The 27,295-nt window shown below is 45.5% G+C and overlaps 1 protein-coding gene across 1 annotated transcript in view; it reads left to right on the forward strand.

Moving 5' to 3' along the window:
• The first annotated feature begins 4,688 nt into the window (after window positions 1–4,688).
• The window catches only part of cdi (serine/threonine kinase), a 77,015-nt gene continuing 54,408 nt past the window's right edge, over window positions 4,689–27,295 (forward strand). Inside the window, exon 1 of the mRNA XM_050167864.3 lies at window positions 4,689–5,025. The gene's annotated coding sequence lies outside the window, so the exon portion shown is untranslated. The remainder of the gene's footprint in view (window positions 5,026–27,295) is intronic.

A 27,295-nucleotide genomic window follows, 5' to 3' on the forward strand; every position in this document is an offset into this window, starting at 1 on the left:
CTTGGACACAAAAAACCGACATCATATTGTACAGAATGAAAGGGCAAGACTTCATCTAAGAACAGTCTGTGGCACCACATACTTGAAATGGTGTAAAAAATGTTGACATGCCCTACCCATAAAGAAAAAGCAACAAACACAGAAAACACTCCTTAAAATGCAATGTGCAGAGTCTGAAACCAAGAAAAAACAACCCGAAAAAGGTTTCGCTAAGTCTTTCAATGATTAAAATTGTCAAACTGTATCATCACTTCTTAATGAACCTGCACAGCTGAAAAGGAAGGAAGGAAAGCTCAATAGCAGGGCTGCAGAATATGTCACCGAATAAATATACTTTGCTTACCAATGATACCTGTGGTTTAGTTGTGGTCTGTGTATAAACTAATTGTGTATAAACTTTTCTTGTTTAGCATGGCTGAGCGGATAGGGAAAAAATGAGCATAAGAGCACCAGGTGTATGCATAGTCTACGCACAAAAAGCCACTGCTTTCTTACTTTTTTTTTCTCTGTATTACTATTCATGAGTATTAGGTGCCTTATTAGCACTGCTAACATCCCACTGCAAAACACAAAATTGGGCAAGTTGTGGCATAAAGAAAATTGCAGTTTCACTCATAATGTGAAACAATGATGCAGTAGCTGGTGAAATATGCACAGGAAGCTTACCTCATGCAGTGTTTGCTGAAGTGAACACTTGCCAATGCAAGTCGGTAATCTCCTTAAAAAAGTAAAATAAGTAAGAGTCCTATTTATTTGTGGGAGTTGTGCCTCAGTGTTGAAGTGGAAAGACTCGGCTTTTCTCCCTCCTCTTTCATATCCGGACTTATCCGCTGATCTACACCAAAACAACCCTTTAGCTCCTTACTGCTGAATTCGTTTTGGTTTTCTCAAATCTATATTTGGGCTACGCATTGCTGTCTCGCGCTTTGCTTGAGGAAAACAAGACACCAACAGCTCCATCCAGTAAATCTGAGAAGCCAAGCACTAGAAGAAGATTAATGAAGCAGATGCACCCAATCATTGTCATCACATGCAAGAAAACTTAACATAGGTCTGCCTTCACAAGTGGGAAGGTGATGTGTAAGAACTTGAAGGTGTGGATGCCAGCTCTATATACAGTATGCAGACATTGAGCAGGTGTTAGCCAATCTAGGCACCTGTTGGCTAGATCACGCTCTCCGGGATCAGTATTCACCACGACTGTACCTTCAGCAGAGTGGCTGAAATGTAGAATTGTGGACTGCCACTCTTTTGATCGTATGTTTGAATCCTCGCAGCACAATGAGAACTTTATTTGCAATATCCTAGCAAGAAATTCGGGAATTCCAGTGACAACACCAGTAGACATCAGAACAACCAGGGGAGTTAGCCCATAGCAGCTATTGCTGTAAAAAAGAAGACTGGCATAAGCACAAGAATTGAGGTGGGCATACTACATGCCTTTGTTCTGGTAGTGGTCCACACTTTGGTGCTACAGTTAATGATCTCCACTGTCACTGGACATAATAAGAGTTCTTAAATTATACACTCGCGCACCCGCCGCCTCTCAGGTCACCTAAGTGGACATACTATGCTGGCTGACAGCAGCCCCCTCCCACTTTTAGTATGCTTCACCGCGTAACTAAGCTGTACTGCGGCGAAGAAGCCGTACATTTGTATTGAGTGAATAAACAAACGGTTTTTACAACAGTACAGAAATAAACGCGCACCATGCATCATTCTACCACACGAAAGAGCGTCGCAACATACGGTAGCTGATTCACACAGGCGGTGTAGCCCACTTATCAGTCGTAAAGGGCATTATGGGTAATTCAAGATTTCAGACACACATATGTGTTTATGTTTACGTTCGCACTCCTTGCGTAATAAGACTCCCAGAACTTCCACAATAGAAAGTAATTTACAACAGACAAACGCAAAGAACACTATATGTCTCGTTTTCAACTCGGCCGTCATGCAAATGACATATAGCGCGGAAAAACGTGAACATGCTGTGTGTTAGCGTCGTAAACTTCATACTAGGCAAGGAGCTAGCACACCACAATCCCGCGACAGCCGCTGATGAGACCAAGACGGAAGCACATGTCTGTGAACGCGCAAACCCTAAGCCACTCTGCTCCTCCGCCACCCCCGCTGCACGGCTGCATCAATCGTTTCAAGCACAGCAAACCAAACACACATTCAGCGCTGAACAGTGGGCGGTCGACGCAGTTGCATTTACATGACTTGCAGCGAGCAGCACATGCCTCGATGTCCGTTAAGCAAAGTCGGACACGGCGACGCCACATCGCGGTTCGCAGAACTTCGCTGCCGAGGCGCTAGGCCACTTCGATATTTCAATTGTCACCACCGCCGGGTTCTCAAGAAAGCACGGGTCACACAACGCAGATTCTGTTAGGCCAGAGCTCATCGAGACCAAAGCCGCATTGCCGCACCGCCACTACTCACGGCTTTCCGCCAAGTAACACAGAAGCTACAACCAACACACAAGCAACGCACGCACGATTACATGAGCAATGTTGAACAACGCGCGGTCCAGAGAACGATCACGCCGAGGACGAACACGCCACGACGTCGCTCGGCGCCAGCATCGCGCCTTCTCAAAAATCCCTAAACGATGCTGTCCCTAGGCACCTAGGATCAGGTCACGTGAGGGATTTTTGTACGACAAATAGACGCACGCGTGCAGGCTTCCTTTGCGTAAGTAAAGCTGAAGCTAGTGCCGACGCTGCTTCGCTATCGCACTACGCATTTTGACAATGGAGGCCTTGTCTATCTTAGTCAGACCTTGTCAACCGCTGTGAAGGCCGTGGAAGATGTTTTTACTGTGTTCTTTAGCAAAAAACAAGTTACATGTAGCGAGTCTAGCTGATTTTTCAGGTCAGCTGCAGACGGCTGCAGACACTGGCCTTTCCCCAACTAGGGTGCCCAGAGCATGAAAAACCAGCTTTGACAAGAAGTTCCAAGTTTTCTTGAGGTTTCGGTTTTTTTGTAAAAGGCATCAACAAAGAGAGGGAAGCGCAAAGGCAACGGCAGAAGCTCTTTAAACTGCGTCACTGCCACTAGGTCTATCTTCTTCAGGTATGTGTGCATTATCTCATCTAGGGCTGTCTTATATGCCCGCGTTTGACTGTTGTTACGCGAGAATAAAATATTTGTTACGCTTAAATGAAACATCTGTTTCCCATTTTCGTTCACTTATATCAGACATAAAAAGAAATCTGCACGTGTTTACCAGGTATTAAAAAATGTATAGTACACAGAACACCGCATGCAGTCCATTTTACAGGCAAAATTTTTTACTTATTATCCTATCCTTGTGGCCCAATGGGCATTATGAGGAGATGGGTACATGGTTTACAAACAATAAAAAAACATTCAAACCTATGAGGACAACAATACGATAATAGGCAGAAATAGCAGCAAATAAAAAGAGAGGACATGCAGCGATCGAAATTCAAGTCATTTCAATGGATGATCGGTTACAGCGGTTTTCAATGGTTATGCATTAATATAACATCAATAGAACAGTAACGTAACCTTAGAATTCCTTTACTTTATTAGAATGAAAAATGTAACCTAAAACTTACCCTTAAAAAAATTACGCTGCCATCATGGCTAGAATAAAAAACAAGTATCCTTAGCTACCGCCGAAGAGACACGTACGAAGGCGAACGCCTTGTAAAGCCTACTGTAATTCACCTTAATGCACCCTAATCCTCCTTCATCCACCTTAATCCTCCTTAATTAATACACCTTATTAATCCCCCTAATTCAACCTAATACCCCTTAATCCAATCACTATAATCAATAATTAAATTTGCTAATCATTTAGCATCTCTTATACACGGCTGGACATGCTTTGGTTCGTTTCTGACCTTCCTTAGATCGTGTGATGTGTTCTGTACCTCGCAAAACGGCCTTGGAACATGGAGATCTAAGGCATTTGCCTTAAAAATTACGTTTTGTCTTCTGAATTAAGACGGCAAGCTGGGCGAGTTGGTGATTGAACATGTTCCTGTGGGTGGGCAGCGCAACCCGGACGAAGGACGAGAGGCAGAACACAACACGAGCGCAGACTAACGTCTCCTTGTCGTTAGTCTGCGCTCGTGTTGTGTTCTGCCTCTCGTCCTTCGTCCGGGTTGCGCTGCCCACCTAGGAACATGTTTTCTCTTCGCCAGCATAGAAACACATCAGGTTCCCCGCTCGAAGCCGAACTGAGATAGCACACGCTTTTCACACAAGCGACAAGCGCTAGAGAAGCCTGTTGTTCTTAAAACAAACCACGATTTATAAAGCAGCTGCCCACATTTGAACTGTGCTGCTGCTACAGCTTAATAAAAACAAAAAGCGCAACAGCCCGCTTGCCGATGCGGTGGAAACACGGCGGTCCACGATGACCGGATGGTGCCGCTGCACGCGCTGCACCCACCTACACCCACCTGCACTGCAGCGCTCCTAGCGGCAGCCGCTGGCATTCATTGCATCCGGTGCCACCCGGGAGGCCGCGGACGGCACACTAGCCAGTATATTCTAGGCACTATAGTGCTGCCAGCTGCCACGCTGCGGTGAACGACCGCCATTCTAAACGGCATGTATATGGCCTCCGAAATTGGGCTTTCTTGTCGCCACCAAATTTCGGAGGCCACGATTTTCTTGATTACTCATCCAGCCACTGAATAAAAAAAAGAAAAAGAGGATATTCCATTGTGGCCAACCGCAGTGCAACTAACAACGTCATTCGGCTTGTCGCTCGTGTGCGAGTTTCGGCAGTGCCTGTTTCGGAGAGGTGCGGGCTCCGTGCTGAATAACGGCGAGAAGAGTGCGCCAACTGTCTCACATTTGTGTGCCGCTGGCCGTGCAGCGCAAGTTTGGCTGCAATACCTAACTGGATAAAGGAAAGCTGTAGAAAACAACGGTCGCTTGGCCAAGTGGCAGCGACGTGATGGGCCAGCGGGGTCCTGCGATGTTGTGTAACCTTACCGCGTCGACATCGAGTGCCGACGCCACACCAACTCCGACAAGGTGAGTAAACAACAGCACCTTGCGTTCCGCGAGGAAAGCTTGCGGTTATGTGGCGTCGTGGTTTTCCCTCTTTTAGCGCTAGGCCTACCGGCGGAGCCCGGTGACGGGGATATCCAGTTACGTTTTGAACCGCGTCCAGGAGTCGTGCCCTCCGCGCGAGAAAAATGAAATAAATCGCCACCAGAACAGCGACCACACAGCTGCGAAAATTTGCGTGCATGCGATTCCTCTGTTTACCGTGTAGCCCGGGGACTAAGGTGTAGTATTTTGTTCGTGTGCGCTCGACCCAGTTTTTAGCGAAACCGACTGGCGTGTTCTAGCCGGCCGGCCCCCTCCTCCGCAATTATTTATATTTTTTTATAGTGCTCGTTATTTTCGAGGCCGCCCATCGTCCTAGCGGCTACATAGCCGAGAGATGCATATCGCAGCCAGCGCTGTTCCCTTTCGTCTTCGGTTTCGGAAGCACTAGCGCTGACGGCTTCTCCGGAGCTTCGCCTGCCCTCAAGAAGAAACGCACGGTTGGCGCTAAATGGCGACGCCTGCTTCCTGGTCGCCCGCCTGTATTTAACCTTGGACCGTTAATTTCGTTTTTGCGAGTTGGTCGCCGTGGCAGTGCGGGGCAACTGTGGGCAACATTTTCGGGCACCCTTCACCGTGACCGCTTGATGGGTTTAAAAGTAGCGGGCTCGCATAGCTTACGTTCTACAAAGTACACTAGTCTACTACTCGATTCATGCGTTTCTGAAATGTGTACGCCAGTTAAGCCGCCTTCTTGCGTGGCCTTCGCGTTTGTATGTCGCTAGTAGGTGCTCCCTTCAGGCCTCACAACATGGTTGCAAGTGTGTGCTATTCATTTAGCGAAAACTACTATCCCTACGTATAGCATATTCTGTTGTGAATTAGCATAAGTTTGTGTGCGGAAGGGATGTTGCCATGTTACGTGCTTTACCTAGTTGTTCACTCTGTGCCTACTTTGAACATAGCTATCCAAACCCAGCCTCAGTGCTGTTCATATGAATGGGAAAGTGGGACTGTGTACAATGGCAGAATAGTCTGTTTCTCTTGATGATGCGAAAAGTGCATTTACAGCTGAACGATGACAGTCTGATGCAAATCTCAAATGTTTCACTCTAAAAGCAACTGCATTAGCTACATTCATTGGAATTTGTAGCATAGGGAAGTTACCTTTTAAAAGCTGAAACCGGAACTTTGTGCACTCGATTAAACAAACTAACTTGGTTAAACGTGTTCACAATTACACGCAGATACTCTTCTAGACATAGAAGCATTGTGCTGGATTGTTTGTTACTTAAAATGGTGCACACATTTTCCACACAGGGTAGGGTTGATTGTTTATTTGGGTTCACAGGGTTAAAAAAAATAACAGATCAAAACAATAACTGCAAGGTGTCTTGCAACACCCCCCTCCCCTTGTAAATCCAAGCACAGATATCGTTGAAACATACAATTAAAATGTGACAGTGCATCTGTGTAGATGATGGTGCTACATTATTTTAAACAATGCAGTGTGACATTATGTACCAGTATGTGACAGGATGTAGAAGTGATAGGTAGGGTAAAGTGCAGTGATCATAGGTTAGTCAGGGCTAGGATTTACCTCAATGTTAAGAGAGAAAGAGCAAGATTGGTCAAGAAGAATCGGGTCAACCTAGAGGCAGGAAGGGTAAAAGCAAGCAAATTCAGGCTGGTACTTGCAAACAAATATGCAGCCTTAGCACAGAGAGATGATGATGACATAGAGCTAATGAATGAAACCATAACTAGGTTTGCTTCAGAGGCAACAATTGAAGTGGGGGGCAAGGCACCAAGTCAACCAGTAGGCAAGCTCTACCAAATAACAAAGGACCTAATAAGGAAACGACAAAAAATGAAAGTGTCCAACTCGAGAGATAAGATAGCATTGGCAGAACTGTCAAAAGTGATAAACAAAGTGAAAATAAGTGATATCAGAAACTATAACGTGAGAATGGCTGAGGCAGCCATAAAAAATGGACGCAGCCTCAAATCACTGAGAAGGAAACTTGGCATAGGACAAACCAAGATGTATGCACTGAAAGATGAGCAGGGTAATATTATCAGCATTCTCGAAGATATAGTAAATGAAGCGGAAACATTCTATACTCACCTGTACAGTACCCAGAGGTATCAGGACACCTCCATTAGAAACAGCAGTGAACAGGATACAGAAACTCCTCCGATAACTAGCGATTAGGTTAGAAGGGCCTTGCAAGACACGGAATGAGGAAGAGCAGCAGCAGAAGATGGAATAACAGTCGATCTAATCAAAAATGGACGAGACATAATGCTTGGAAAACTGGCGGCTCTTTATGCGAAGTGTCCATCAACTGCAAGGGTCCCAGAAAACTGGAAGAGTGCAAATATACTAATCCACAAAAAGGACGACGTTAAAGAACTGAAAAATTATAGGCCTATTAGCTTATTCCAATTATTGTATAAAATATTTACCAAAATAATCTCCAATAGAATAAGGGCGACACTGGACTTTAGTCAACCAAGGCTGGCTTCAGGAAGGGATACTCTACAATGGATCACATCCATGTCATTAATCAGGTTATCAAGAAATCCGCAGAGTACAATAAGCCCCTCTATATGGCTTTCATACAATATGAAAAGGCATTTGATTCAGTAGAGATACGAACAGTCATAGTAGCATTACATAATCAAGGAGTACAGAATGCTTACATAAATACCTTGGGAAATATCTACAGAGGTTCTACAGCTACCTTAATTCTACACAAGAAAAGCCGGAAGATACCTATAAAGAAAGAGGTCAGACAGACAGGCACAATCTCTCCTACGCTATTCACTGCGTGCTTGGAAGAAGTATTCAAGCTATTAAACCGGGAAAGCTTGGGAGTAAGGATCGACGGCGAATATCTTGGCAACCTTCGGTTTGCCGATGACATTGTTCTGTTCAGCAACAATGCAGATGAGTTATAACAAATGATTGGGGACCTTAACAGAGAGAGCGTAAGAGTGGGGTTGAGAAGATTAATATGCAGAAGACAAAGATAATGATAAATAGCCGGGCAAAGGAACAAGAGTTCAGGATTGCCAGTCGGCCTCTGGAGTGTGTGAAGGAGTATGTTTACCTAGGTCAATTAATCATAGGGAACCCTGATCATGAGAAAGAAATTCACAGAATAAAGGGTTGGATTGCATACAGCAGACATTGCCAGCTTCTAGCTGGAAGCTCACCATTATCATTGGAAAGGAAGGTGTACAATCAGTGCATCTTACTAGTGCTGACATATGGGGCAGAGACTTGGAGACTGACAAAGAAACTTGAGAACAAGTTAAGGACCACACAAAAAGCGACGGAACGAAGATTGCTAAGCATAACATTAAGGGACACAGAAGGAGAGCGGTTCGGATTGGAGAGCAAATGGGTATAGACAATATTCTAAGAGAAAGAAATGGAGCTGGGCAGGTCATGTAATGCGCTGGTTAGATAATCGTTGGACCATTAGGGTTACAGAATGGGTACCAAGAGAAGGGAAATGCAATCGAGGACGACCGAAGACTAGGTGGAGCGATGAAATTAGGAAATTCACGGGCGCTAGTTGGAATCGGTTGGCGCAGGACAGTGGTAATTGGAGATCGCAGGGGAGATCCCTTTGTCCTGCAGTGGACATAAAACAGACTTCTGATGATGATGATGTGACAACTTTATACATTATAACAATATACAAAGTTTAGTGTTACGTGCATGAACTTACATGAAAATTATTACCTAATTTAAAGTTTAATATTACACAAAAAATAAAGAGTTGGTTTAGAAATAGTACCGGCGTTTTACTTCTGCTGGTGGAAAAATTATGAAAAATGTTTGTTTCCGTAAAAAATGCATTTGAAGATGAAGGCTTCAGACATGTGGTATCGCTACTGCCAGTTTTCAAAACCCATAGTTCCTGGCATTATGTTTCAGCAAGTTGGAAATTGGAAGGTGCACTTAGGCTTCAATATTTTTGCTCTGATTATTACTTTTTACTGATTAATACAGAGTGGTATTCAATATTCATATGATGTTTATGAGCCAGCATTTTACAAATGACTTCTCCCTGCTTTTACAAATTAACAGATCTTTATTACTATGAACGGTTCTTTCTTGGACATTGACCTCCATAGTTGCTTTGCATATGTGGAATCACCAATCACAGTTAAGAGCACAGGGGTTTTATTTGGACGTCCCTTGCTGATCTACTTCGTTTCCAACTCCTCTTCCTCATCTTAAGCCTTACCCCACTACTCGGTCATATCTAAAACCAGTGGCGTGCCAGAAAAAGAAAAGTTTGCCGCAGATGCCCCCCCACCCCCCCTGCGGACAAGTAGCCGTGATCAGACGGAGGTGTTGATAATGGGAGCTGGTTTGATTCTTGCAATAGCAGCTGTCTTCACACCCAATGGGCAGGATAGTGAAATGATGTTCAGAACGTTTAGTGACTGGGAAAGGACATCATAGCAGGGCTGAAGAGAACAACAAGGAGTGTCAACACGGACAAAAACGTGCGAGGATCTTTGCAGGTTTGAGGGTAGGAAAATGTCATGCCTATTCGGGTGAGAAGAGGTTGGCGATGGATGCAAGTTGGGCATGAAAAAAAGAAATGAGTAGACGCTGGACAAAGGAGGATGGATCCGAAACATTCGGCGTAGATACGGGGTTGACGAGGTCACCGGGCAGATGGAGGGTGCAGCCGTAAACCATCTCAGCTACAGAGCAGGCGGGTTCTAGTCAGAGTGTTCACCGAAGGCTGAGCAGCACGATTGGAACGTGCAACACCCAATCCTTCGCGGGAGGCCGAGTGGTGAGTGCAGCTTTCAGGTGTCGATGTAGCCTCTCGGCAATGCTGTTGCATGCAGCATGGTAAGCAGTTGTGCTAATGCGCGCACAATCTAGAAGGGAGGTTACAAACGTGAAAAGTACCTACTCAAACTGTCTACCTCGATCAGTGGTCACCGGTGATGGCACACCAAAATGGCTAATCCAGGTAGACAGCAAAGTATGAGCAACTGTCTCCACCGTTATGTCGGTGATTGGAGCCACTTCAGGCCACCGTGTGTGCCTATCATATACACATGAACAAATATGTATAATCACGGCATGGTGGCAAAAGCCCAAGGATGTCCAAGTGAATGGTGTCAATTGCATCAGAGAAAGGGAATTTGCCGAATGGAGGCTTGACGTGTCGTTGCACCTTGATATGTTGACACGCTGTACAAGTGCGGACCCAGTCTCATATGAGAGCGCGTATGTGCAACCAAATGTGACATTTTGCTGTTTTTTTCCTGTAGCGTAAATAGCACAAGGATGTAGAAGAGAAAATAGACACACACAGGTGCTAACTTCCAACAATTTATTTTCTGGACGGACGCCACGTTTATACCCAGAAATAGATTGTTGTTAGAAGTTAGCGCCTGTGTGTGTCTGTTTTCTCTTCTACGTCCTTGTGCTATTTGCGCTACAAAATAAAAAACTGCAAAATGTTGCCCCAGCAAGGCCAAATATCTACACCAAACGTAACGTTCGTTGATAAGGTGTCGCCTGGCACATATGCCTGGATGGCAGATTGAGTGCAGTGTATCCAAAACAGCATGACAAAGAAGAGCAGGAACATAAATGCGGGTATTGTTAGGGGAAATGTCGCACCAAAGTGTGATGTCATGGTCGGGAAAGTTGAATTGCTCCAAGTGGAAAGATGTAGATCGGAGTCGTCGAAGCTCATCGTTAGATGCTTGAGCCGCCACGAGTGAAAACAAGGAAAGGTGAATAGAACTTGTCATGGCGTTCATGGTAATACGACTGGGAGTGTCCGTTGCCCTGTCAAAGCTGCCTTTCACATAGCATATTTCTGTCATGAATTCGGCAATAAAAGCAGGATGCTGGAGCTCTCTAGGAGTATGGGTAGCACTGCAGGAACATAACGCCAAAACAAGTCGTTTGGGGTCGGTAAAACCTACAAATTGCGCCCTTCAAGGAAGTAGAGCGGCCAGTTGCGCTAGTTGGTGGAAGTTCATCTTGTAATACTGGGGTTACTGCGCTAAGACACACGGACAACAGAAGTAGAAAAGGACAAGATGCGTGCAGACTCGCAACTGAATTTTATTGGGTGAAAGATGACGTATATATACAATGATCAAAATGACGGCATCATGCTAATAGGCCATCCAAAATCACTGCCGTCACAATCTTACGTCCAGAAATTGCACCTCACAATTGGCAAGCACAATGGAGGAGTCGCTAACACATACACACGCTTTCTTCTTTATGACATGCCTCGAACAGCTCCCGTGTACGACGATCCTATCACAGAATAAAATTTTTGTTTTTTTCCGGAAGAGGAAGGCACACCTTCCTTGTTTCTTTTTCACAATCCCTGAAATGTTTTGCTACTTGGGAATGCTTGTCGGATGACTTATTCTTAAAATGTAATTTTAAACGGATATTAATACAGCGTTCGGTCTGACCAGCATAAACACAGCCGCAAGAGAAAGGGAATTCATAAACAACACCACATGAGCAAGGAACAAACTGTGATCTGTGGCTTACATGGCAAAAAAGGGCTATGGCTAGGAATCTTTACGATCTTTCTCAGGACCTGTGCACACAGACTTGCCATTTTTAAAGGAGCAGAAAACGCTACATTCACCCCATAATGTTGCATCACATTCTTCAAATTGTGCGACACCTTATGTTAGTAAAGAATCACGGCAAGCGTCTTACGCTCCTGGTTGTTGTCTTGAGTTGAAGCTGTGACGTTACACTTAACTTTCTTACTCGATTTTTTGCAAGCTGCTGTTACAATTGGACTCGGATAACCTGCTGTATTTAGTCTCACCACGTGGTGTTCCATGTTCCATTCGATGTTCCACGTTTGACGCCAAACAAGTATGTTACTTAAATCGGTCTGCAGTAAAGCAACACCTTCTTGGTTATCTATTTTCTTGTAAATTACACAGTCATCCGCGAATAGGCAAACCTTTGGTGAAAATGTTACCCGGTAGATCATTCATGAAAATTAGGAAAAGTAAGGGTCCCAATACAGACCCCTGGGGCACACCCGATACCACTGGTTGGACTGGGGAATCAACAGTATTAGCAGAAACAAACTAAGTACGGTTAGAAAGGCAAGTTCAAATGCTATCAAGGATTCAAGGTTGCCTCCTAAGATTAAGCACATTAGGATCAAGATTTAATTGGCCAAGCTTATAAGTAGTAACTGATGGCTAACCTTGTCAAATGCTTTAGACTAATCTAAAAAAATACAATCTATTGAAAGTCCAGAATTGAGCAAATGATGCAGGTCACTATTTATTCATTTGTTACATACTGCCGGCCAATTTTAGAGGCCTTAGGTAGTAGTGGAAACAGGATTACAACCCAGTACAAGCTCACTGTACTAAAGAAAACATCACAGGACACACTCGCGCCAATGCATACGAGCGAAAGTATCAACATTAATTCCAATACACAAAATGATAACGTGTGCACGCACTTGAAGTGTGAAGGTGCCTACAGCGCTCAATTTCTGATCGCTTGTAGGAATGAATCAATATTTGGCTGTTCAACCACATCAGCAGATAAGGCGTTCCAGTCTGCAATTGTCAGAGGAAAGAAAGAGTACATGAACAAGTTAGTCCTGCATTTAAGCTCGGACACCTTTTTTGGGTGAACAGACAGAATAAAGAGGCTTACGACAGGCGCTATGAATTAAGGTTAATCAATTCTTAACAAGTGATATAGTGCATAAATAAGTTTTAACCTGTCACGATAATTCCTCGTTTAAAGTTTATCTGGTTGTGCTTTTTGGAGGAGGTTTGATGGGGATACTTTCGAGCTGCAACAGTTGAAGGTGAACCAAATAGATTTTCTTTAGATGCTTTCTAGTTTTAGTTTGTTCACTTCTTTCCAGGGATCCCAGGCTGCTGCAGCGTACTCCAGTATGGGCCTAATAAACATATTGTATGCCAAAAGCTTTATTTCTGTTGAGTGACCCAGTACGCGCCGAAGGTATCCCAATATTCTGAACGCTTGTTTTGTAATCAACCTCACATGCTCATTTCAGTGCAAATCAAAGGTTATCATCACTCCCAAATACTTGTAGCTATGCACTATGCTTAAAGGTTGGTTATTGATGTAATAGGTGAATTCAAGTGGTTGCTTTTTACGGGTTATGGTCACTGCTACAGTTTTCCTACTTTTTATAGTCACCTGCCATGTGCTACTCCAGTTCGCAATCGTGCCTAATGCTTCGTTCAGTAAGACCTGATCATCAGGGCTAGAGATTTTCTGGTATATGACGCAGTCGTCCGCAAACAGCCAGATTTGGACGCCTAGGTCCTGGTCAGTATCATTAATGAACAAAAGAAAAAAAAAGAGGGCCGAGAACCGAGCCCTGGGGAACACCAGACGCTACAGAAGCTAAAGAGAAAACTGTGCCATCAATGACTACACACTGGTGCCTAGACAAGAGGTGTGCAGCAATCCATGCCAGAAGGCGACTGTTTTTAAGAATGGGCTTCCATTTTAGTACTAGCTTAGAATGAGATACCCTGTCGAAGGCTTTCTCGAAATACAAAAAAATATAATGTCCACCTGTTTGTTTAATGCTATAGCAGTGTCATGTTGCTATTAGTTGGGTTACTGTAGATACTCCTCTACGAAATCTATGTTGCTGGTGGTCAAGGAGGTTATTGTTCTCAATAAAGGAAGACATGTGCTTAAACATATGTTCTAGCAATTTCACTGAAGTACATAGAATCAATATAGGCCTGTATGAAGAAGGTGATGAATGGTCGTCTGCTTTAGGTATGGGAGTAATTTCAGCAAATCTCCAATCGTCCAGAAGTTCCGCACAAGTCAATGATTTGCGAAATAATAGGGCTAGATACCTCGCACACCATTCGGCATATTGTACTAAGATTGCATTCGGTATCTCATCATTACCAGGTGATTTCTTGATGTCTAAATCCAGAAGCATCACCAGGACACCATCCTCACTTACAGATACATCTATAGGCAGTATTTCTTCAAAAAGCGACATGTTTGGAGTCTTACCATTATCCTGCATAAACACAGAAGTGTGTATTAAGTGTTCCAGGTATATTAAAATTATCATCCAGAACTGCATCACCAATGGCACTGACTTCTTTTTTGGCGGCAAGTATTGCCAGAACTTTGCAGGGCATGAAAGAATAAAGTTTTTCGATTGCACGTTCTGAAAATGGTCTTTTGCTTTTTTAATGCCATTTCATAACATAACGCGTAGGTCGGTAATCTTTTCCGCATTAGCATTTGTTGGATGGTGCTTAAACTTATTTCTCCCTTTTTCAGAGCTTATGCCCCAAACGAACGAGGTCCTTTGTCACCCAGGGGTTACAGCTGCACACAGTCTTTCATTCTTTTTTTTTGTATGAACTGCGCAATGCATCGAGAAACCAATTCCTTAAAGAAACGCCACATTTGTTCGACCGAGGCAGCAGCTAATTCATACATAGTGGGGAAATCTGAGAATGAGCTACCAAGCCTATCCAGTACGTCGACATCACTAGCACGTTAAACAATGGGGCTATAATATTTTTTTTAAGTTTAGAAGAAAAACGCATTTCTATCAATAAGGATACAATCCTGGGATCAAATATGCCATCAAAAATATGGATATTTGGATTTCTCCGTAATAGCCTACTGGAAACAAAAAAAAGGTCCAATATAGACTGCATTCTGTTGACTATGTGTGGGTAATTTAATTGAGTTAAATTCTTCAAAGTGACAACATTAACGAATGTTTGAGACGCGCGTCATTAAGAGCTTCTGGGAAATCGGCGGACTAGTTTATCACTGGTAAGTTGAAATCGCCTGTCAGTCAAGTTGCAGAAATGAATGATGTTTGTACACAAGAACTCGTTAAGGTTTTCGGCAAAGCTATCGGAGTTCGGTGCACGATATATTCCAACAATAATCGGGTGGCATTCCTCAAGAAACAGTTTAATTACAACGCTTTCTATTCCCAGTATGTCCGGTAACCTGGACACACGCAGTGATTCCTTGAGTAAAATTGTGACTCCGCCTCCCCTACCATCGCTATCATTACGGTAAATCTTGAAGCCATTTGATGTTATCTCGTGAACACTGATGTTGTGACCCAGGCAGGTTTCTGTTATTACTATTACATGAGGATTATGCGCTGTAATAATACTTTCCGAGTCAGCTAATTTGTTAGTAGTGCTACAGGCATTTGTTTAGGCAACAGAAGAGTTTTTTTGCAACCAACGCTAATTCAATTGATTGCGTCTGAGCTGGTTCATGCTTTGGGTGTCAGAAGTCGAGGAATTTTTCTTATCTGTGAGAAGAGCAACCCTCTTCTCTTGGTTGCTATCCCATTGAAACAGGGTGCCGTCAATATTTATTTTGTCGTATACGAGCTTAACTTTTTTCCTTCCCTTCTATCTTTCGCAGCACTATCCCACAGTTGCTTGCGCAGTATTCTAGTGCCAGTAGAATAATCCTGACTTACAGAAACATGCTGGCCTTTAAGCTTGTGGCGATTCCTTAGAATTTTTATTTTTTCGCCGTGGTCAATTAATTTTAGGACAGTCGGTCACGGTTTATTTACTTCTCTGCGTCCTATTGTACGAATTAGCTCAACAGATGTAACTGCGACGAATGAAGGGTATTCAGGTCGACGCATTTCAAATGTTATTATCGAAGAGTCCTCGCACTGTCGCTGAAGTGATAGAATTGTGCCAGAGTTACGACGAGTTGCGCAGGCAACGGCTCCACACCAGACGTCCCACTCCGCCCGCCGACTCTGTCAAGCCTTGGAGTCAACGACAACCATGCTGCTCTGTTCATAAAAAAACTCAGGTATTTGTTCGCACAGAGGTCACCCGCCAGCTATCTTTGATATCTTCTGACCTGGAACCACCACCTGCTTTGCCTCCTACGATCCGCGACTTCATTGAAGAGCAAGTATCTCGAGCCGTTCCTCCAGCCCCTGAGCAGACACCAGTCACTGCACCTCTCACTTACACTGAAGCAGTTTCCCGATTTCGTCCACAAACACTCTTGCCGCCCTCTATGCATAGACCACCGACATTTTCCTCCTATGCCGCTCCCCAACCGATAGCATTTTCCAACTCCTCAACCACGACTTAGACCTTACCCCCAATATGTTTTGCTTGTGGTTGTGCTGGTCACATGGCCCGCCATTGTCATCGTTGCATGCTTCCTCTTTGGAACATCCGGCGAGCGCCACCTTTCCCCGCTCCGTTTTCCTCTTCGCCTTCCTACCTCTTCCTTTTCCCCTGACTGCCAACTGCCTCTACCCGCCGCTCACCATCTCCCTGTCGTCGCTCGCTTTCTCCGATGCAGCACCATCCCGTGTCCACCGAACTCTATGCCGAGGCTAATTACGCTGTTACAGAGTTTAGCCATTATTTGGGCCCTTGGAAAATTCTGTCCTTATTTGTATGGTCACCCTTTCGATGTCGTCACTGACCATCACGCCGTTTGTTCGCTGTCTACCCTTAAGGGTCCATCAGGCCGACTTGCTCGCTGGGCCCTTAAGCTACAGGGGTACGACATCCGCATTCTCTACCGTTCCGGCCGCAAACGCACGGACGCTGACGCCCTTTCTCACTCACCAGTCTCCGCTGACTGCACTTGCCTCTCCGCCCTTGAGCCCACACTTACATCTCATGCACTCCCGCAACATGCCGTCAGAGCAGCGCAAGGATCCCTGGATCAGTGCTCTCATCAGCATCCTTTCTGATCCATCCACCTTTTCACCATCTCGCGCTCTTCACCGCCACTTCTGCATTCGCGACAGCCCTCTTTATCGTCGTAATTACCTCTCTGACAGTCGCAAGTGGCTTCTTGTGATACCCCGCCACGTCCGTGACCTTATCTGCGATGCTTTCCACGCAGACCCTCAGTGCACGCATGCAGGCTTCTTCAAGACCTATGCTCGACTACGCATCCGATTTTATTAGCGCGGCATGTATAACTATGTTCGTAAGTTCATTCACTCGTGTGCTCAGTGCCAACGCCAAAAATTACCTCCCCAACAAGTCTACCTGTCACAACCCCTTCCCTGCCCTAGTCAGCCCTTTGATCGTGTTGGTATAGACATATACGGACTGCTACCCTCCACTCCAGCAGGCAACCGCTTGATTATTGTTGCAGTGGATCACTTGACCCGCTATACTGAAACAGCCACTCTGCCGACTGCCACCGCCCGCGACGTTGCATCGTTTCTGTTAAGACATTTTGTTCTTCGCCACGGTGCCCCTCACGAACTTCTGAGCGTTAGAGGCCGCGCCTTTCTTTCCGATGTTTTGAAGGCTTTACTCGACGAATGCCGAATCATCCGCTGCACCAGTACAGCGTACCATCTGCAAACTAACGGCATGACTAAGCGCTTCAAGCATACTCTTGGCGATATGCTCTCAATGTACGTCGCCCCTAATCATTCAAACTGGGTCCACGTTCTCCCTTTCGTGACGTATGCGTACAATACTGTGGCCCAAGCAACTACTGGATTTTCCCCTTACTTTCTCCTATATGGACGAGAACCTTCTACTACGCTCAATACCATTCTTTCATATACACCTGACGCGTCCGATAGTACTCCGCTATCTGAAGCTGCTCATCATGCCGAGCAATGCCGCTAGCTATTTCCACCGAGGACCAGTGGCAGCAGCAATCCTGTCAACCTGCCGACCATCCTGCACCAACTTTTTCTCCTGGCTCTCTCGTATGGCTTCGGGTACCATACCCAGCCTCTCTGCAAAACTTGTTGCAAAATACCTAGGACCCTACTGTGTCCTGGAGCAAACGTTCTCCGTCACTTACATCGTAGAGCCCCTCACGCCATCGACGGACTTACGCCATCGCAGCCGCGAACTTGTCCACGTCTCTCGCATTAAGCCGTACTACGACCCAATAGTAGTCTCTTCGCCTTAAGCCGCTAGGATGGTGCCTTTTTCTGTGGAGGGCAATTGTAATTAAGAGTAACCTGCCTGCGCCACAGCACCATCGCTACCGGTATGAGCTCGTGGTTGCTGTCCTTGGCTGAACGCTTGTGACTGCTACCCATTCGTCTGCGCCTGTTGCTAATAAATCTCTTAGCAGAACACTGAGAATTGTTCCCTTGCTTGCCGCACTGAGAGTGGTACATACTCAGTGAACCAGGTTGCCGAGTTCATTGAAGAGTGTCACATTGTTCTAAAGCATTGTGGGGAAAGGTGTTTGTTGAAAATGGCACATACCCAGTGCATTTGTGGTGCTGATGCCTAGGGTTGCTGTCCTTGAGAAACCCTTGTGGTGTGGGTTCAATTCCGCTCAACACCGGATAAATTTAAGGGACCTTTTCTGACATTGTAGAGCGGGACATTTCCAATGGCACATTTCCAGTGGCCTAGTTATTCAAGCTGGCGTCAGACATTCATTCAACAACGGCACACACCTATTGCACATACCCAGTAACCCAAGTTGGCATCAGAGGTTGTAAGGTCGTTGTGAGTGTTCGCCTTGGTTAACTCATTTATGCATTCTTGTTTAGTTGAAGTGCATGCTTGCTTGTCTTCTCTAGGGTTCTCTCTGTGTTTGTGTATCTGTTGCCTTGCAATGTTGTGCTGTTAACTCACACCTGGGCTACTCGCAGAGAACGCCTGCTTTGGGAAGGCGACAGCCGGACGCTGTTCAATGAAAAATGGAGCGGCAGGGTTTTCGCGCACTGGTACTGGCGAGCTCCATAAATCTCGCAGCACGCCACTAGCAGCATCTGGATGGATAAGGGAGTTTTGGGGGAGTGTTTGAGTCAGGCCGATGCAGCGTAGGCAACTCGGGTGGTTCGAGTGGCGATCACCGCCAGTGTAAGTTCTGCAGCCTGGACACAATGTCCCACGACTGAGTGGGCAGTGTGGTCTGAGACTAGAGAGACAACGGACCAATCTTGTCAAGTGCCCGATCAGAGCGACGGACTACCCCGAGGCTTTTGCTCAGCCGCATTTGTTAATGTGAACTTGCTTTCCTTGTTTACTATATACTGAGTGTAGCTGCTAATGTCTGTCTGCAAGTAAATTCAGTTCAAATTATTGACATCCAACATCTTTAGTCTCAAAATACTGAAGCAGAGAACAGCTCAGTGACATGGGAAAAGTCGAGAACGAATTAAAACACCATGAAAGAAGAGCCCGGCGGAAGAAGAGAGAAGAAAAACTTGCTGGCGCAGCCCGACAGCGCATCTGTTCTCGGTAAGCCTTCGGCAGACGGCAGCGGCAGACAGGCAGTATCCATTCAGAACTCGTGAAGGTAACAGAACTGCGATGTCATCACTGTGTCTGGTCAGGTAAAGAAGCAGAATGCGAGGGTGCTGCTCATGTAAAGGCGAGTAGCGAAGATAAGCGTCAACGGGCCAACGGACCGACCCCAGACAGTGCGTCGACGGACTGACTTATGGGGAGTGCTCACTAATGGACTTGTGAGTGTGCGTCAGACAGTTCAGCCCACTGATGGACTAGTGGCCGCACTGCATCACCTTCTGATGGACTAGAAGATGACCGTGGAAAGCTGCATGGTGGTGACGACCGTGGAACAGTGACACATTTCATCGGCCTCCTGGGACTGGAAACAAGGTTGGTGGCTTCCCTGTACAGTTCACAGAGACCACTACGTAAGAGAAGATCACAATCAAGCTATCACTAATGGGCATGAAATTAGATTCCAATGTCTACCTGGACATACCGTCATTGCTGGTAATGATCTCTCCGACGGAGCCGCCCGGTCTGCCCATCTGGAAGTGCAACCAGTTCCCGTCCCCTTATCCAGAACCGATGCTGCAAGAAAGCTTCATATCATGGCTAAAGCTATGACACACAAATACTGATCTTCTCACAACCTCCCGAAGTGTCATCTTCATAGGCTGGTTCCATCCTTAAAGCTATAAGTGCCATCAAAAGTTTCCCACTTTGAGGCGACAGTATTGTACCACCTCTGGCTTGGGGTCAACGAACACTGACACCAAGGACAACATAGCGGAAATTACTTGTGCTTAATAAATGAAATAAAAAAACGACAAATTAATGGAAAAATGAAAGTGGAGGAAAAAGCTACTTGCCGCAGGTGGGGAACAATCCCACAACCTTCGCATTTCGCGTACGATGCTCTACCAATTGAGCTACTATGGCGTCATTTCCCCATCCACTTTCTTGGGTATTTGTTACCTAGCAGAACCCCGGGAGTGTTAGCCAGGGCCACCACTCACACCTTGGCGGCGGATGTGGAACATCCTTTCTGCCGCAGGCGTCACGAGAACGTGATCTTTTTGGGTGAAGGGAACCGGTCAATAAACCCACACATGCTACCTGAAGGCATCAATGTTGCCTGATTCAAGACCCTCATTATGTAATAAACGAGAAGAAAGGAGGTTAACCGAGGGGCCCGATTTTTATTAGCCATATCATAAGAAGCGAACAAACACTGACACCGAGGACAACATAGGGGAAATTACTTGCGCATAATAAATCAAATAAAGAAACAATAAATTATTGGAAAATGAAAGTGGATGAAAAAACTACTTGCAGCAGGTGGGGAACGATCCCACAACCTTCGCATCGTCGCTTTTCTTTGTCGTCTGCTTTTCTTCACTGTCATATGAATGCTAGCTGTAAGATGATTCGAAGTAAAAATATGTCGCATAACTGATTTGACCCTGCACATCTGTCGTGTGAATCCAGCATGACCAGACCCATGCCACTTCGTTGTGTGATGTAGGAAATACTCCTACATGATGAAGTCATGTGGCGCAGTTCTGTTGTAGCCAATTTAGCATGTAAAATAACTGACCATTTAAATGAGCTTTTACAATGAAGGTGGCCTGTTATTACCATTGTTCTGTCTTCTTGTGCTTACAGTGGTGATGATACTGGCCCTGGTGGTAGGGTATTTCAGTGCTGTGTCATCGAGACGTGCTGCAGCCATTAGGGTCAGGCACCTGTAAAGTTTGAATTATTCAGTGAAGGACAATTTCAGGATCAAATAAAAGGGCTCAGTCCATAGAACTGAGTGGATCCAAACCAGGACGTTTGGTTGGGATTAGAATAACCAAAACATAAATCTACTGAGGCTCACTGCAATAGTAAATGAATAGAACTTGAGAAATTCTGTACATAAGGCTGTGTGATGGCAATTTTATATCTTTATTTGCTTCATATCATTGTGTGTTAGTTACTGTGTTATGTTTTACAGCACTGAGATGTTTTGTGTGAAAGCAAATTTGGTTTATTTATCACAACTTTCTTTTGTGTGTGTTCTAAATACTTTTTAAGAAATATAGCATTCGTGCACTCTGTAAAAAGCAAATTTGGTTATATATACTCACAAAAAGAACTAGAGATAGTTATCTTGTACACTTGTTTGCTGGAATTGACATTTATGTTATGCTTTTCCTCATAATTTCAGTCCAGAAAGCCAGCCCTTTCTGAACGTGCAAGCATGTTTATAATAAACAAATTTCTTTTTGGATGTTGAAGTAGCTGTTGCTCGATGAATACTAGTGATTTTATTTTCATAATTGTGGTGATCAAAGCTATTTAGAAAGAAGGTCATATGTTATGCCTTCAAAGCCCTTAGGGAACAGTAAATGAAATTTTTGTTGGTGTTCAAATTGTCTTTTCAATTAGGGTCTGTATTTGAGATGGTACGGCAATATTTTAAGGCAGGTAAAGGCAGGGAACAGGGACAGCGAAAAGAATGAGGAGTACAGTAAAACCTCGTTAATACGTACTCAGCCAGGAACAACGTTTAGGTACGTACTAATCGATGTATGAATTAACCGCCAATGCCAGTTTAGAAGCTGCTTACGGGCCGAAAAGAACTACGTCACGATGCTCTCAAAGACACACCCTCAGACAGGCTTTATTTGTGAGTAGGCAGCAAGAAATTGGCGATGTTTGCTTGCCGCCATGGTGGCCTTGCCGCGACATCTTTGAACTCGGTAAAGCCGCGAGCGAGTTTGTCCACAAGGCCCCGCTTCTCTGCGAAAGCTTGCATGACGCTCAAAGCACGCACTCAGTCAGATAATGAAGGGCCATTATACACTTTCAGATCGTCGTTGTCACCATCACTTTCACTTGAAGATGGACGAAGTGCGACGGCGGCAGCAATGTCGCTATCCGAGAACTGCGCGGATGTAACAATGTCGACTTATCGATAACATAAACATGACATGCCGCCGCAAAGACCATTGAACACCACCACCCCACAACAGCAAACACACTGGCGGAATGAAGAAAACAAATTCACGCAGGAACATCTCTGGGAGTTGTCTAAGTATGCGTAACCATTGTACCACTTGCTCATCTCCATGAGGTGTCAATGTTATCTGGCCAGTACACACAAACGACAGCACTGCGGCGACACGAACTGGTGCACATGGCGGCGCAAGGTGCATTGATAACGCAAGCAAAGTACTGCAGATGACTGCGCCCGGTGCGCTGATGACGTTCAGATCATTATAAGCCATTATTGCTCATTAGGGCCTTATCCATCCACGTTGAACCATGACGAACGATGTAAGCTTTACGAATCGATGTAAGCAAAGCTTTCTGTGCTGGATCCTTTGATTGACGATAATTAGCGGTGATGTTGACGGCTAAAGCTTAATTTCTTCAGTGTTTAGGCTAACATGAGAGTGGTGAGTTGATGTTAAACGTTACCTTGAGTGCACCACTGCTGTTTGTCTACATAGTACACAGAACACACAGGGGGAGATGTTTGCTTGAGGCGTTGTTGTGCACCATATTTCATTACCTCTGAGAGTGTTGTCATTGCCTTGCATGGCACATCACATTGTGGCAGAAGTGTTAAACGAATTGGATTATGTACGTGCCAAAACCACACTCTGATTATGAGGCACGTGGTGGTGGCGGACTTCGGATTAATTTTGACACCGTGATGTCCTTTAACGTGTCTCAAAATCTAAGTGCACGTGCGTTTTCTATTTCGCCCCCATCGAAATGCGGCTGCTGCGATTGGGATAAAATCCACGACCTCCAGCATTGTCATAGCAGCAAAGCTACCGCAGCGGGCACAGAAGTGTTGGTTTGATGGTCGACCGCTTCCGTAGTGTCTCCTGGACCCTATGGTGCACTTTAATTAATGCAACTCTGCTTCTGCGCATCCTGCGTAAGTTGCCTTTCTGACATATTTGCATGCCGTTTATTTTTCAGAAATAGCAGCAACGTACTGTACCGTACCTTGAACTGAAGCTTATCCTGTGTCCCCGCAACTGCCTTGCCTTCTCGCGTCACCTCCCCCCTATCTTGTAGGGGAACTGCTTGTTCTCCTTCCTCTCATTCTTCTCCTCTTCTACTCTCTACAGTTGTATCTGCATCCAGTCTGGCCTCGCACGTTAATAGAAAGGGAAGCGCTGCAGTTTCTGCAATGTTTCTGAGGGGAGTCACGGGTAATTACAGCTGTTAAGCGGCTAATGTGGCGATGGCCAGAAAGCTCCAGAGGGTATTGTGCACGTTCAACATGGTAGGGTGAGAACGAGTTTCTCTGGTTGCCTTTCCTCTCTTACTCGCGCCTGTCATCTATATACACGCTCTGAACCACCCCCCGACGCAGTGTGCGAGACAGCAGCAGCCACAGCAGCAGCAGTGGGAAAGTTGAAGGAAGAGGCAAAGAAAGCTTCGCTTTAGAGCTACCTGCCGACTAGCTGCGCGCACTGCGTTTCCACCGCTGCACGCTGAAGAGAGACGCGCGGGACAGTTGGTCGCTGCTGCAGGCTTTATCTTGAAATTGGACGTCTTACGGGACGGACGGAGGGACATTTTCCTTGTTGGGTAAGCATAGACATTTAAGGCAGGAAGCTGGGCTGGTTGGTGGTTATTCGTATAAGGGGATGTTATACGAATAACCAGGGGGTCTGCGTCCTTTTTTATGCGCTAGTGCAGTCTCTCCTTATACGAAGCATAGAAATGCCTATGCATTTTAGAAAAAAGTGCTTCTGCGCGGTTACTACTTCAATTGGATTGGATTCGGTTCGGTGGCAACAGCGAATTCGCCCTCCTACCGGCAGCTTATTCGTGCTATCGAAAGTGATTCTTGAAGGCCATGCTTTTGTGCACTGCAATCGGCAACACCTGTATGAGCAGGAACTATGTCATGGTGGCCATGTTTAACGTCACTATCGTTGGCGGCTGTCGCAACTCGAGAATCAAACTTCTGCACGCATGAGATTTTGCCATTTTGTGCCTGTGCATGCAGAACAAGAAATAGTACACACTAACCATTTGGTGGGCACCGAGCGACTAAGGCTTAAGCGGTCATCCAATACATGGAGTTCAATAAGTGCTGGGTGGGGGAATCTTCGCGACTACACTTAAACTGCGATTACACATTAAGTGGGTACGTATTAATGAGGTTGGACTGTACATACAAGCGCCTGTATGTCCTCATTCTGTTCACTGTCCGTGTTTCTTGTACTTTACCTGCCTTAAGATGTCTTTTAAAAATATACAATATGTGTGGTTTTGCTATTGATTGTATAGAATTTAATGTGCATAACATTTATGTGATATAAACAGTTTGTTACGGAAAGGCAGGTGTATGGACAGAGACATGTTCTTATTTGTGCCATGTTTGCGTGCTTTTGCCTTCCAGTAACATAAATCCCACCAGCTGGCTCAACTAGAAACTGTTTTGTGAAAACACAGGTGCCATCTTAGCAGATTTTGTCACTTCATCAGGAAAATTATGCATCTCGCAGCTAGTGTATAATTTAGTGGATTACAGTGGAATCTCGATGATACGAATCTCACGGGGTCACGATAAATATTCGTATTAGCCGAAATTCGTATCATAGAAACAACTAGCTAAATTTAAGAGTCAAAGGTGAACTCACTCAGGCGCACGTACGTAAAAAGCATTTATTTCCTGAAGAAAAAGTCTCTAATGACCTGCTTCTTTTTTTTTGTCACTTCAATTAGCAGACTTTGTTCAAATCCATAAAAACGCGTGCACGTGTCGTCGGTGATTTCATCCGCGGTCATAGCACGCCTCAGAACTTCGAGCGCATGCAGCCTTTCAGCCGCCGGTGGTGGTCCTTCGCCGTCGTCCAGGTCTAACACAAAGAACGCAGCCGAAGCACAGCAGCCACTCCGTCCAATGGCACGCCAAAAAGGAGGAAAGGCACAAAAGCAACAAACTCTTCGCGCCTCGTCGCGGCCTCCACGTTGTCCGGCGCCGCGTCCGCGCCTCTGCACTAAAAGAGAGAGGGAGAAATCGCCTAACCGCAGGCTGTTCTCTTTCACTGCCGTCGGTGGGGCTCGCGGTCGCGTCCGTCCGTGCGCTGGAATCGTACCAACTGTGGCCTCTCCTCCGCGCAGCGGCGCAACCTCCTCCCCTCCTTAGCAACCGGCGTGCCGGTCGGGGGCGCAGCTGCGCATAGCAACCGTGACGTCACACAGTAGCGGTAGAACGAGCGCGCGCGCTTCGGCGGTGGTAGCTGCATCGCCGCTCCTTCGTCAGACGTCTCGTTGCAGTCGAGTGAGAGACCCATAGCTCCGAGACGGCCCTGTGATTGCGCGCCAAGCGGTTCGGGGAAGCGGCAGCGGACGCCGGATTTCCCCAACACCAAACGCCAGAAGAACAAGGAGCGAATGTTCATGCGACAAATGAACACGTCACCAGATGCGAAAGCAAGGGAGGCAGAACGGAAACGCCAACAGCGACTGATTAGATCGCCGGGTACCAAAGGCAGGGAAGCAGAACGAAAGCGGCAGCAGCGACATTGATATCGCCGAACATCAAAGCAAATGAATTGGAGCGCAGACGGCAGCAGCGACCGGCCATTTCACCGAACAGCAAAGCCAGGGAAGCGGAGCGCAGACGGCAGCTGCGTCTGGCTTTCGCCAAGCACACTTTCAAATTTCCAAAGTGTCTTCGGTAATTTTCGTATCAACGGACGCGGGTCGAAAATTGATTCGTAACAACCGTCCTCTAACACCTTGAAAAGTAATGGGGCTCGGCCGGGACCACAGAAAAATTCGTGTCATCCAGAAATTCGTATTAGCCGTGTCGTATCATCGAGATTCCACTGTATAAGCTGATTTCTAGTGGATTGCACATGTTCAGCGAATTTTAGCATATGGTAGTGGATTTTTGGCTTATTATTTATTAAACAAAGTGGAATTGCAGGTGGTGGTGCATCTCTCATTAAAGAAATTTAGATTTCGACAGTAAGCCCAAGCAGCTATCCGGTACTAAACCTCACCATGCCTTGCCTTGTACAAGAATTGGTGTCATAGAAAGGGAATTGACAAGCATCACAGCTGTAGTGAGGGCGTCAACAATGCAGAACTTCTGGTGTGAAATAAATGATTATCTTGACTCTTCTGGTGAAAAGCCATTCTAGCAGACTTTGCTTTCTCAATGATGGTACAGTTCGAAACACAAAAGTTCAGCCATGTGAATTTCTCGAGAACAAAACTCTGAAGCAAGCTTGCCCCCAGCACAGTAGCATATTATGGTCATCAGAGCTGGGTTAAAAAGGCACAAAAAATGGGTTGCTTTGACTACAAACTTCCAGAGAGGGAGTTATCCGTCTCACTGGCTGCACCCGTGATGCCTGCAAAGGAAGTGTTGAGCTGTTAAGTTAAGCAGGCGCTGCGAGCCATTAGGAACACCTGGTCTGCAAAGACCAGAGCCCACGTACTGATGACGACAAACTAGCAGTCAAGGTTTTGACACTTCCATGCATCTCTTCCTGTGCCAAAAAACAGAACCGCTGTGATCATAGATGAAAGATAACCGTTACGCAATGTTAAGATGCAGCCGAGGGTGGGAAAAAGTTCAGGACAGGAAAGAGCATCACATGCAGCTAAGCTTATTGGAAGCAGAAAGGATCATATCTATAGGAGAAGGTGGCAACATGCGCAAGTATGTATGTGCACAGTAATCTGAAACAAATTTGCATGTTTATTGAATCATACAGTCCAAAAACCTGCGTTGGGTGCTGCATAAAGCCACCAATATATCACTGACACAGACGGTGCATTTCATATTGATAAGATAAGCCTCCATTAATTCCCGTGCCAAAGAATCTTTCTACGAAATATGCAAATGTTGGAAAGGTGTGGCCCACACATGCAGGAATTGCGGTGCATAAGTAAATGTGCACTAATCTTATTCTTGATTGACAGCTCGTGTTCTCTTGCCCTATCA

This window comes from Dermacentor andersoni, chromosome 11 (assembly GCF_023375885.2).
Source record: "Dermacentor andersoni chromosome 11, qqDerAnde1_hic_scaffold, whole genome shotgun sequence".
NCBI classification, from domain to species: domain Eukaryota; kingdom Metazoa; phylum Arthropoda; class Arachnida; order Ixodida; family Ixodidae; genus Dermacentor; species Dermacentor andersoni.